At 52.5% G+C, this 9,925-nt stretch overlaps 1 protein-coding gene across 1 annotated transcript in view; it reads right to left on the minus strand.

The window, feature by feature from the left end:
- Zhx2 (zinc fingers and homeoboxes 2) overlaps window positions 1-8,854 on the minus strand; it is a 131,993-nt gene extending 123,139 nt beyond the window's left edge. Inside the window, exon 1 of the mRNA XM_050145241.1 lies at window positions 8,384-8,854. The gene's annotated coding sequence lies outside the window, so the exon portion shown is untranslated. The remainder of the gene's footprint in view (window positions 1-8,383) is intronic.
- Between the last annotated feature and the right edge of the window lie 1,071 nt (window positions 8,855-9,925).

The raw sequence follows: 9,925 nt of genomic DNA on the forward strand, positions 1-9,925 counted from the left end.
GATATCTCTTCGGGGTGTCAGAAAGGCATTTAGAACTGTACTCATGATGTCAGTCGGGGTAGCTATGTGGACTGGAGCCATGCTTGTGGTTCAGTACCACCCAGGGCAGACTTCCTGAGAGCAGGACCACTGATCTGTCACTCAGGCAGGTGCTCAGCAAGTGCTAGGAAAGACAGGGAAGCAGAAAGGCCTGAAAGGACTCCCCTAGGATGGCCGGATCCGGTGCTGATTTGCATAGCTTTTTGGACCTCAGTTACTCCAGGCTGGATCCTCCAGTTTCCTTCCTTTCTTCCTCCCTCCTTTCCTGAGACAAGGTCTCACTATGCCACTTTGTTGTCCTGGGTAGCCTGGAACTCGCTTTTCAATCAAGGCTGGCCTTGAACTTGACGTCATTCTCCTATGTCTGCCTCCCAGCACTGGGATCGCAGGTGTGTGCCACTGCGTCAGGTCTGGCTTCTAAAGTTTCTCTTATCTAGAACATTCCTGGGTCCCAATAATAAACTCACCCCCTTGAACATCCTTTCACTTGGTTGTAGGGTATATACTTGGAGACCCAGGGTTCCTGCTTCTAAAAGTATCAAGGACAGACACTGTCCAGCTGCACGCTGTGGACAATACCGGCTGCTGGGAGGTCCATCACTCACCCTTGAAGTGATAGTGCCCATTCCACTTTACAGCACCCTGGCACTTGGAAATGGCCAGAAATCTGCATGTTTTCCTAGTCTACTTGTTTCTGATTGCAGCACCCTGGCTGCTCAGAATCGAGTTAGTAACACAAAGTTCCCCGGAGGACAGCAGACGGCAGGTCCTGAGAATCAGGAGGAGGGGAGGTCTCAGCTGGGGAGATCAGAGGAGAGTCCCTTCTCGCCTGAATTTCGGCCCTTCTCTGAAATGCCTTAGATAGAGGAAAGCCTCCTTTCCCAGCTTTCAGTTTCCAGACCGTATATTCCCACTATCCACTTCAACACACACACACACACACACACACACACACAGAGACACAAAGACACACACAGACACACAGACACAAAGACACACACAGACATACAGAGAGAGAGAGAGAGAGAGAGAGAGAGAGAGAGAGAGAGAGAGAGAGAAAGTAGGAAGGACCAAAGGTCAAATGGCAAAAACCAAAGCACATCCCATCCCAACATCCCAACAAGCGGTACTAAGGCATGCTCTTCCTCCCATCAGACCATCCTCTGCCACGACCTGACTGTCACATCAGGCTCTGGCCAGGCGGTGTGCAGACATCTTCAAGAATCTGTTTCTAGGAAGGCAGAGGTGAAGCTCAAATGAAAAATAATTTTAACACGTCATCCTCCACAGGCCACGGAGCTCCCTCGGGGACGCTGGGTAGGCCCAGGGGCTGGGGGAGCCTGAGTTGGCTTTGTTGCTAGAGCGATTCAGCCCTGCCTCATATTTTAAGAACAGCGGGGATGTAATATCAGCTGAAAGGCGGTTTCTGTGTGCTATTTAACTAAATGGCTCTGCAGCTGGAGAGAGCCATGGGCAGACGTGTTATGATTCAAAGGTTCCCAATTACAATGATCCTTTTTTATTGTATAAAAACAGCAACACAGCCACTCTCCACGCCCGCCCCCATGTTTGCTCCCTCCTCTCCTGCTCCTCATTGGCTGCCAAAGCTGGGCCTTCTCCTTGAGGCCCCAGCTCCTCTTCAGGTCCCAACTCTGCAGAGTTTGACTCACTGGGATTCTTTCTGTCCAGGTCAAGGAGAGAGTCCAGTGGCCCTGGAGAGCATCTGACAGACGCTGATGGAGCAGGGTGGTAGGATGCTACAGATTAGGGGTGAAGATTTAGAAGCCCAGTTCTGACCATATTCTTATACGTAGCCATATGCATGTACACACACGGGTTCACATGGTGGCCCATCCCCTAAACCCCTATAGTAGAAAAGCAACCGGATAGACAGCCCCACAGTGTGTCTAAACCAAACCTTCTCTCCACACTCCCCTACAGGCTAGCCAGGAGCTTGTCTGTCCACACGCTTGAAAACCCTAGAGACAAACTGATCCCAGGAAGCAACCTGATTCTCCTCTCTCCCCTCTGTGTTCCCGAGTCAGGGCTTCGGTGCCTTGAGCTTAGCTTTCCTGTCTTTGCAGGGGGCCACTCACAGCTCTCCATCCACCCCTCCTGCTTGCACTACGTGGCAGAATGAAGAGGAAATGTTCAGCCCAGTGTCTGGCACACAGTAGCCACTGCCATTTTTCAGATGAACTGATTTGTGGACTTGTGGTGTGTCTGGGTGAGCGGGTAGCTCTGCATTTATTCGGTTTCACGAGGCAGAGCTGACAAAGCCGGGGGAGGGGAGAAGAGCTGGCCCACCAGGGAGTGTTTTTCTGGTACCGTTCTGCAATACCAGTTTGAAACTGTCACCTGTGTGCAGCTGACGCACGCAAGCGTGCATGCATGCACGCATGCTGCCTGCTCTTTAACTTAGACTTCTTAGGCCCCTTCCACATTCTGCAGATGTTTTAGAGCTCATCAGCTGCAGGCATTCGAGCAGACCAAAGAGAACTTGTACCCAGGACCTTCTGCGCATAACACCCCAGGCAGGCCAGGCCACGCTGTCAACAGCTTCTCTCCTTCATGTGGGTCCTGAGACCCCAACAGGAAGGATCCCCCAGCCCAGACAAAGAAGGACCTGACTCTTTTGGCCACACCGGTGCCCCCCGGGATACGAAAGTCAGGTCCTCATACTGAATGGCAAACAGTTCCCTGGGCTTTTTACTGGTTCCCTACACAAGATAAATGCATCGTAGGCCTGTAACACTTCCATCTCACACCAAGCCCATGCACCCCAAAGGTACACCCACAAGTTCTCTTTCTTCAAAGTTACCACTTGGGCCACACTCCTTACTATCAAACTGCCTATGGATCAATATTACACAGATTTCATTCACTGCCGGTTGCATTCTGTGTTAAATGCTATTGCCGTGAAAGACTGTTGTGACTAGATTTAATCTCCAGGAACTTTCTCGTACTAGGAAGTAGAGCATGTGGCAGGGACCAAAAGGGGTATAAGTTGAGGCTTTTAGTAAGTAAACTGTCCTCCCTGGGGGCACAGAGCTGCTGGCTCTGAGTCTGTCCTCTGTTTCGTGGGGGGGGGGGGAAATTTGGGGGGATATGGAGGTAGTGCTGTTAGGATAGCTTTGCTCCCTGGGGGTCTCTCTCTCTCACACACCACTGCCAATCAGCCCCTCTTAAATGCACGACTACAAGCACAGAACAGGAAACAGCTTGTAGGAGGATGTTCTTAATATCACAACCTGTTCAACGTAGGGTGGGGGCTTCACAGAAGGGTTGGGGAGGGGAAATGGGACCACATTTCCTCGTCTTATTCTCTCTCCCTTTCTCTCTCTTCCTCCCTCCCCCAGTTCAGATAGCCACACACAGTGGCCATCTGGGTGCCCATCAAGGGGGCATGTGAACAGCACTGTGGCCCTCAGCACTGCTCTGCTTGGGTGTGGACCGTGATTCCATACAGGAGGAGCCCATGATAGCACCAGGCTCATCAGGGTTGTCATCGCTGTGGCCACTCAGATTTGCCGCAGAATAAGTGCAGTGTTCTGGGAAGAGGGCTGGTGAGAGGAACGCACGATGAGATGGGGACAGGCAGGGTTCCTGATGGACGCTTAATCCTGAGCTTGTTAATTACAAGGTCACACAAGGAAGTCATTTCCTAGAGGTGGCTGCAGTGACCTCTGCATGATGATGGTGCTAGTAGGCTAATGTATCAGGTGCAGTGCTGTTATATACATTATATATAATATACCCTATGTATTATATATTATTATATATTATGTATATAATATATTTTCTTTTATAAGCTTTTTACGCTCCATAATAATTCATATGGCAGCTATGAGTGGTTTTGCTTTAAAGAAAAAACCAGGGTTCAGAGAGGCAAGTAACTGCCCAAAGGCACAAGGCTAATAGTGTGTGAGCAAAAAGAATTAGAGAGCTTGGCTCTTGCTGGGGGAGCCCTGCAAGTGGAAGCTGATATAGCTCTGAGGCCCACTCCTGCCACCTTCTTGATTTAAAGCAATGTGGGGGAGGGCCAGGACTAAAAGGAGTCCGCTGGGGAGAGGAGAGCTGCAGCTAGGACCCAGGAATCCCAGAGGTCAGGAAGATGAGCAGAACGCTTAGCTGGCAAAGAGGTACCTTGTCCAGCTGCTTCTGCTCTGTGAACTGAATCACTGTGGAAAGAGTGCTGCTTACCTCCTGGAACAGCTGAAGCGCCTCAAAATAATTTTGGATTACTGGTTTGTGGTTGTGTGTATGTGTGTGTGTGTGTGCGTGTGTGTGCATGCGTGTGTAGGCCGGAGGGCAATGTTGGGCATCTACCTCAGTCATTCTCCATTTTATCTTTTGAGACACAGTGTCTCAATGAAGCCAGAGCTCACTGATTGAGCTAGACTGACTGGTCAGGGAATTCCATGAACTCTCCTGTCTTTCTCTCTTCAGTACGGGGGCTTAATTTTAGATTTTTATTGTCAGGATCTAAAGACTATCTCTCCTCCCCTCTTACACTCTGTCATTGCACCCCCTCATTGCACTCTGTCTCCCGCCCCCCCCTCCCCAAGACATCATTAGCCCCTGTCTGAAAATTTCCTTGATCTCATTCTATGTCGAGGGAGAAGGAAGCAAGGTTGTCTGTACCAGGCACACTCTGCAGGCTTTAACACATGACAGTCTCTGTCCAGAAGCCTGCCATGGCTCCTGGCACCTACAGAGTAATGGTCAACAGCCTCTACAGTGAGCGAAAGCTGATGTCATCTCCTGCAGGACTCTCTCTACACCCCTCTCTCCACTTATCAGACTGCAGACAGCTTCCAGGACCACCCAAATACCTTTCTTCCACTTCCTCTCTCAGAAATCAGACACTCTACCTGCTAATCCACATCTTCTGCCTTACAAACAGAACCCCATCATGTTCACGGCGGTAATGTGTCTGACTAAAAATACTCGCTCATCTCTCCCTGGCACGTTTGGGTCACCACATAGCCAAGCTCTGATTGGGGCCCAGGGACACAGCCATCTCCATAAACCTCAGGCCTAAGACCCACATGCCGGACGAAAAGACACAGCTGAGACATCTTCCGGTCCCCACAAAAATGTCCCGGGCTGGATAAATCACGTGGTCTTCAGGATTTCGGTTGCCTGCAGCTGAATCAATGCTATCCTATGCATCCTTCCCCAGGCATTGTTCTTTCTCATTCATGGGTCACTTTAGAAGCCATCCCCTCCAGAAGAGCCCCCAAGAGCCCCTCGGAGGAGCACAATCCCACTTTCCCGTGTGGTCCACAATAGTTGCTTTTCCTCAGTCGTAGCACTTACTTAATTCTGCTTGATTGGGCCTAATGAGCGCTCCTACTGTCTGTTCAAACTCCAAGAGGGTAGGGGGTCTTTATCCCACCAGCATCTCCATTAGTGTGGAGCAGAGCTTTGTGCTGAGCCCAGGGGCTCTGCCGCACTCCCCCCCCCACCTCCCCCCTTCCGCGTCCCCACAATTTCTGATGCAGTGTACTGCAGTAGTGGAGGTATCCCTGGTGTGGGTGCTGACATTCTCGACTCGTGAACGGTCTAGTCTAGGAGTCAGTCAACAAGTGAGCTGACCTCTCTAGGCCTGCACTTCTTCATCTCTAGAGAACGAGAGCCTCTGTGATCTCTCCTGGCTGTCCTGAAGACAACATAGTCTCATCTGAAGCCCTCAGGAGAGTGTCTGGCATTATAAAAATGTCTAACAACCGTGGGCTCTTATTAGTAGCCGGAATGGTGTAGCTGCTGAACGAATAAATACGTCCACATGTAGTCACCAAAGAAACGAATAAGCAAATGAAATCCAGATGAATTCCTGAGTGGAGACCCAGGGCGGTAGTTACTACTCTCTGTCCTGCCTGCACTTGACCCGTTGGATTGTCACCCCAATGACCTCCGTTGTCAACGTCAGCCTGGCCTCCAGCACAGACTTTGCACTGCACCCCGTGGGTTGGCCAAATGTTCCTTCTTCACCTCTGTTTTCTCAACCAGTGTCTGAAGACAAGAGTAATGGTTGGCTTGTGGGGTAACGGAGAGAATTACATGATAAAACAGGACCATCCAGCCATCCAGCAGGCCTAGATACTGTAACAGCAAGTGCTAGCAACACTTACCAAACACCAAAATACCCCCCCCCCCCNCCCCCCCCCCCCCCCCCCCCCCCGTCGTTGTTAAAGGCACAGTGCCCCTGTAACCACCTGGGATGTGGTCACCATTGGGTAAGCCAAGATTGTCTGTTTTCATCTTGGGAATCCAGTGTTTTCAGTGTATGTGATTATTTTTTTTCCCTCTCTTTAAACGATGAGTCACTAGTTTACCCTAAAACTTTGGCCTTCTGAATTTTCCCCTTAAGTGCCATTATCTGCAGGTGGATCCCTAGCTTACATCAAACCCTACAGGAAAGCAAGGTACAAGTTCGCCCAGCAGTGATGGAGTATTTACAAAGTAACAATATTTCCACACGCCACAGACCTGATAACTGTCAGGGACACATTTTAATCTTAGTTTTAGATTTCCCCCTAGCCTTAAAAGAACAAGTGTAAACAAACAGTGTTATGTGACTTTCGCTTTAAACTTAAACCTTTATGTTGGTCCCACGGAACCACTTGACGGCTCCATTAGCCTATTTTTACTATCAAACAGGCCATTTAACAAGATATTTATTCCACTTGGACGTCATCCAAATGCTTTTTGACATTACTGCCCTGGGCCTGAACTGCTTAGACTCCAGGCCCTTATCAACAGAAAATCACCTTTTGACTTGAGTCTCCCAGCACTCTACTCTCACCCTCTTCGCTTCCGCGGTGTTAGTTTCTGCTCTACTCTATAGAGAAGGCAGCGGGAGAGAGTGCATTTTAAGAGGCTTGTTGTGAGAAGTCCAAGCCATTCAGGGGTCACATGGAGGCATATATGTCTCCCAAGTCCTGCTTCCACACAGGGCTGGCCTCAGATCTAAGGAGCTACTCACTCCCAGAAAGAAACCTTCAGAGAGCAGCAAATGGAGAACTCGGGGACTCAAAAGGACAGTGCGGCCTGGGGCCCCAGCTGAGCCGTGACTGTGAAGGGGGAGGGGTGCTCCCTCCTCCTTCCCGCCCCCAACAAAAGGCCATCAGTGGGACCCACTGGCTTTGAAGCCAATCAGTCAGGTGGAAGGAAGCCTGGGCAAATCACGGTTTGGCTACCGAGACAGGTTTCCCCCACCCACCCTGTTTGATAAGCCCTCCTCATCCTCTTCCACCGCCTCCCGAGAGCTCAGTACAGCTAGGAGGCCAAAGAGACGTTCCTGTGATGCTCCCGCTTTCCAACTTTCCGAGCTTCTTGGTCTTCGCAGCCTCCCGCAAAGCTGCTAGGGAAAGGGCAAGTTTGCAAAGCCCAGGATCCCAAGTCCTGGGGAAGCCACAAAGACGCTCCAACGCCAGCAATGATTAACCTCTTGTGGGACAGACTGGAAAACGCCACGGCCACTCAGGCGGGAGACCTGATTGAGACTCGGGCTGGTCCGGGCGGGCCGGGGACAGCAGGGCCCCCGGGGGCCTCGCGCCCCACGCATCCCCCCCTCCCCGCGCACCTGAGCGGGGCGTGGGCACAGCGCCGCGCTCAGGCCCTGCCCGCAGGTCTCTCGTCCGCCGCCCGCGCCGCGCGCCGGCCGCCTGCAGCCACCGGGAGCGACGCGAGGAGAGGCAGCCTCAACACGGCGTCATGCTTCCTGCCACCACATTACGGCGAATCGTCACCGGGAGAGGAGAGCAGAGGGGAGAGCGGGGGAGGGAGGGGAGCAGCTACACGCAGCCCCCAGGCTGCCAAAAAGCGCCGAGACGGGGCCACGTCCCGGTGGAGTCCCCGCGGGACCTGCCCGGCTCGCACAATGCGCCGCAGTTTGGCCAAGAAGGCAGGGAGCCGGCCACAAAATAAATAAATAAAAAAGAGTCGGGTCTACGTAACGCCCTGTCGAAAGCGGACGCCATATTTTTTTGTGGCTTATGTCGACATAGGGAAACGTAGACATGTTTTCCTCCTCCTCCTCGGTCTGGCTTCCATTTACCCAAACTTGTAATCAAAACTATTTCATAAAAAAAATAAATCTCCGTCCCCCTCCACCCCATGTCCGCGGATTCCCTCCCACCCGCAAAAAAAAAAAAGCCTGCTACCCCCCCTCCCGCGCACCCCCATCCCTAAACCAGCCAAGTCCCATTAACAACACATTTTCGGGAGCCGCCGCGGCGGTGGGAAAGTTGGGCTGGAGTAGCGGGCGCCCGGTGTGTCGGGCTCCGGGCTGGCGGTGCCCGCTGCGGGTGCTCCGCGCCGGGGCGAAGTTTCTTACCTGCGCCGGGGCTGGGTACGCGGGGACCCGGGCTGGGAACGCGGAGACGAGGCACGGGCGTTCCAAAATGGAACTCTGCTGGCTCCCCCCACCCACTCCCCACTCCCCACCCGGCGCCCGACTCGGGCTCCGTGGGAAAGAGGTGGTGGTGGTGGGGAAAGCCAGCCTGGCAGACAGACAGACAGACAGACAGAAAAAGCCCCCGTACGGAGAACGGTCGGCCGAAATTTTTAAAAGGAAAAAAGAAAAGAAAAGAAAAAGAAAAGAAAAAAAAAGAAAAAAAAAGGGGGAAAATGCCTCGATCAGTGGGGAATCTACGCCAAAACCCACATGATCTGTAACGTCAGCATGCGTATTTGCATACGATACCACCACCGGAGCTGCCACCCGGGCTCGGGTTCCGCAGAAAGTTACAAAGTGAAATTCAGGCCCCTCGGCAGACGCCGGCAAAATGTCATTTTTAGGAGGGAACTGCGGGTGGGGGGAGGCTGGCCCTAAAGGCTCTGATGAGTGGCCAAACGGGTGTGTGTGTGTGTGTGTGCAGTAAATGAACTTAAAAGTCCGAGTCCAGTAACGGACTCGATGGAATTTTTGCGGGAAGAGGTGGGGGAGGCGCAAGCGAGATCACTGAATATTATTGAACACAACCCGGCGCGCGGTCGCGGTCAAACCCTCTCGGTGCAATACCCATTTTCTTTATGAAAAGTTCAAGGTGTCACTGATGAGCTCAACAAACTGTTGATCCTCACCACGTGGAGTGGCGAACCGTGGGACCGCAGGGCGCTAGGGCTTGCTCGGCGCCAGCAACACCCGGGACTCGGCGTCCTCCTGCAGTGCGTGGGGGCAGAACGCGGGTGGGGTCCTTACACACGCTGGACTCTGGTTGCTCTTTCGCCCGCCTTCCGGCTCAAGAAAATAATAACATTTAAAAACTTTTGTTTTTTGAAAGCGAGATGCATTTTACTCCCGGAATAGTAATGAGAGGGCTTGGGAGTCGGGCGGGGAAGAAGGCGCCCCCACTTATATAACCACTTGAAGTCAGATCACTTTTGTTGGGGATTTCCGCTCGCGCCTGGGCTCAGTCTGGTTAAAGATCTTCAAACTTTTCCCCTCTAAACCCGTAAACAAACAGACTCCGGGGGAGCTGACTTAAACTTGTCTAGCCCAAATTCGCAGGGATTCTCAGACTCGGAGAAATGTACACGCCTGCGGTGGCCACTCTGTGGAGTCCCGCGGAAGTGAGACGGGGTCATTTTTTGAAGCTGGGACAGCCGCGTTCCCGGCGGGAGGGGTCTCCAAACGCGATCTCCTCCTAGGCTTCAGAGTACCCGCGGGTGGCGTGTGTGTGTGTGTGTGTGTGTGTGTGTGTGTGTGTGTGATATGTATGCACGCCGTCCGCCTTTTCTCTGCAGCCTTGGGAACCGTGAACTTGCGACCCGGCTGCTGTGCTGCGGGCGACAGGGCAGGGTTACAATGCTTTAAGGGAGGAACATCCGAGGGACGCTGAGGGACCTCCTGCAGCAACCTGTCTGCGCTGCGCAG

The sequence above is a fragment of the Alexandromys fortis genome, unplaced genomic scaffold, assembly GCF_014885135.2.
Source record: "Alexandromys fortis isolate MF-2015 unplaced genomic scaffold, M_Fortis_MF-2015_v1.1 scaffold_2_1_26212458, whole genome shotgun sequence".
In the NCBI taxonomy this organism is placed as follows: domain Eukaryota; kingdom Metazoa; phylum Chordata; class Mammalia; order Rodentia; family Cricetidae; genus Alexandromys; species Alexandromys fortis.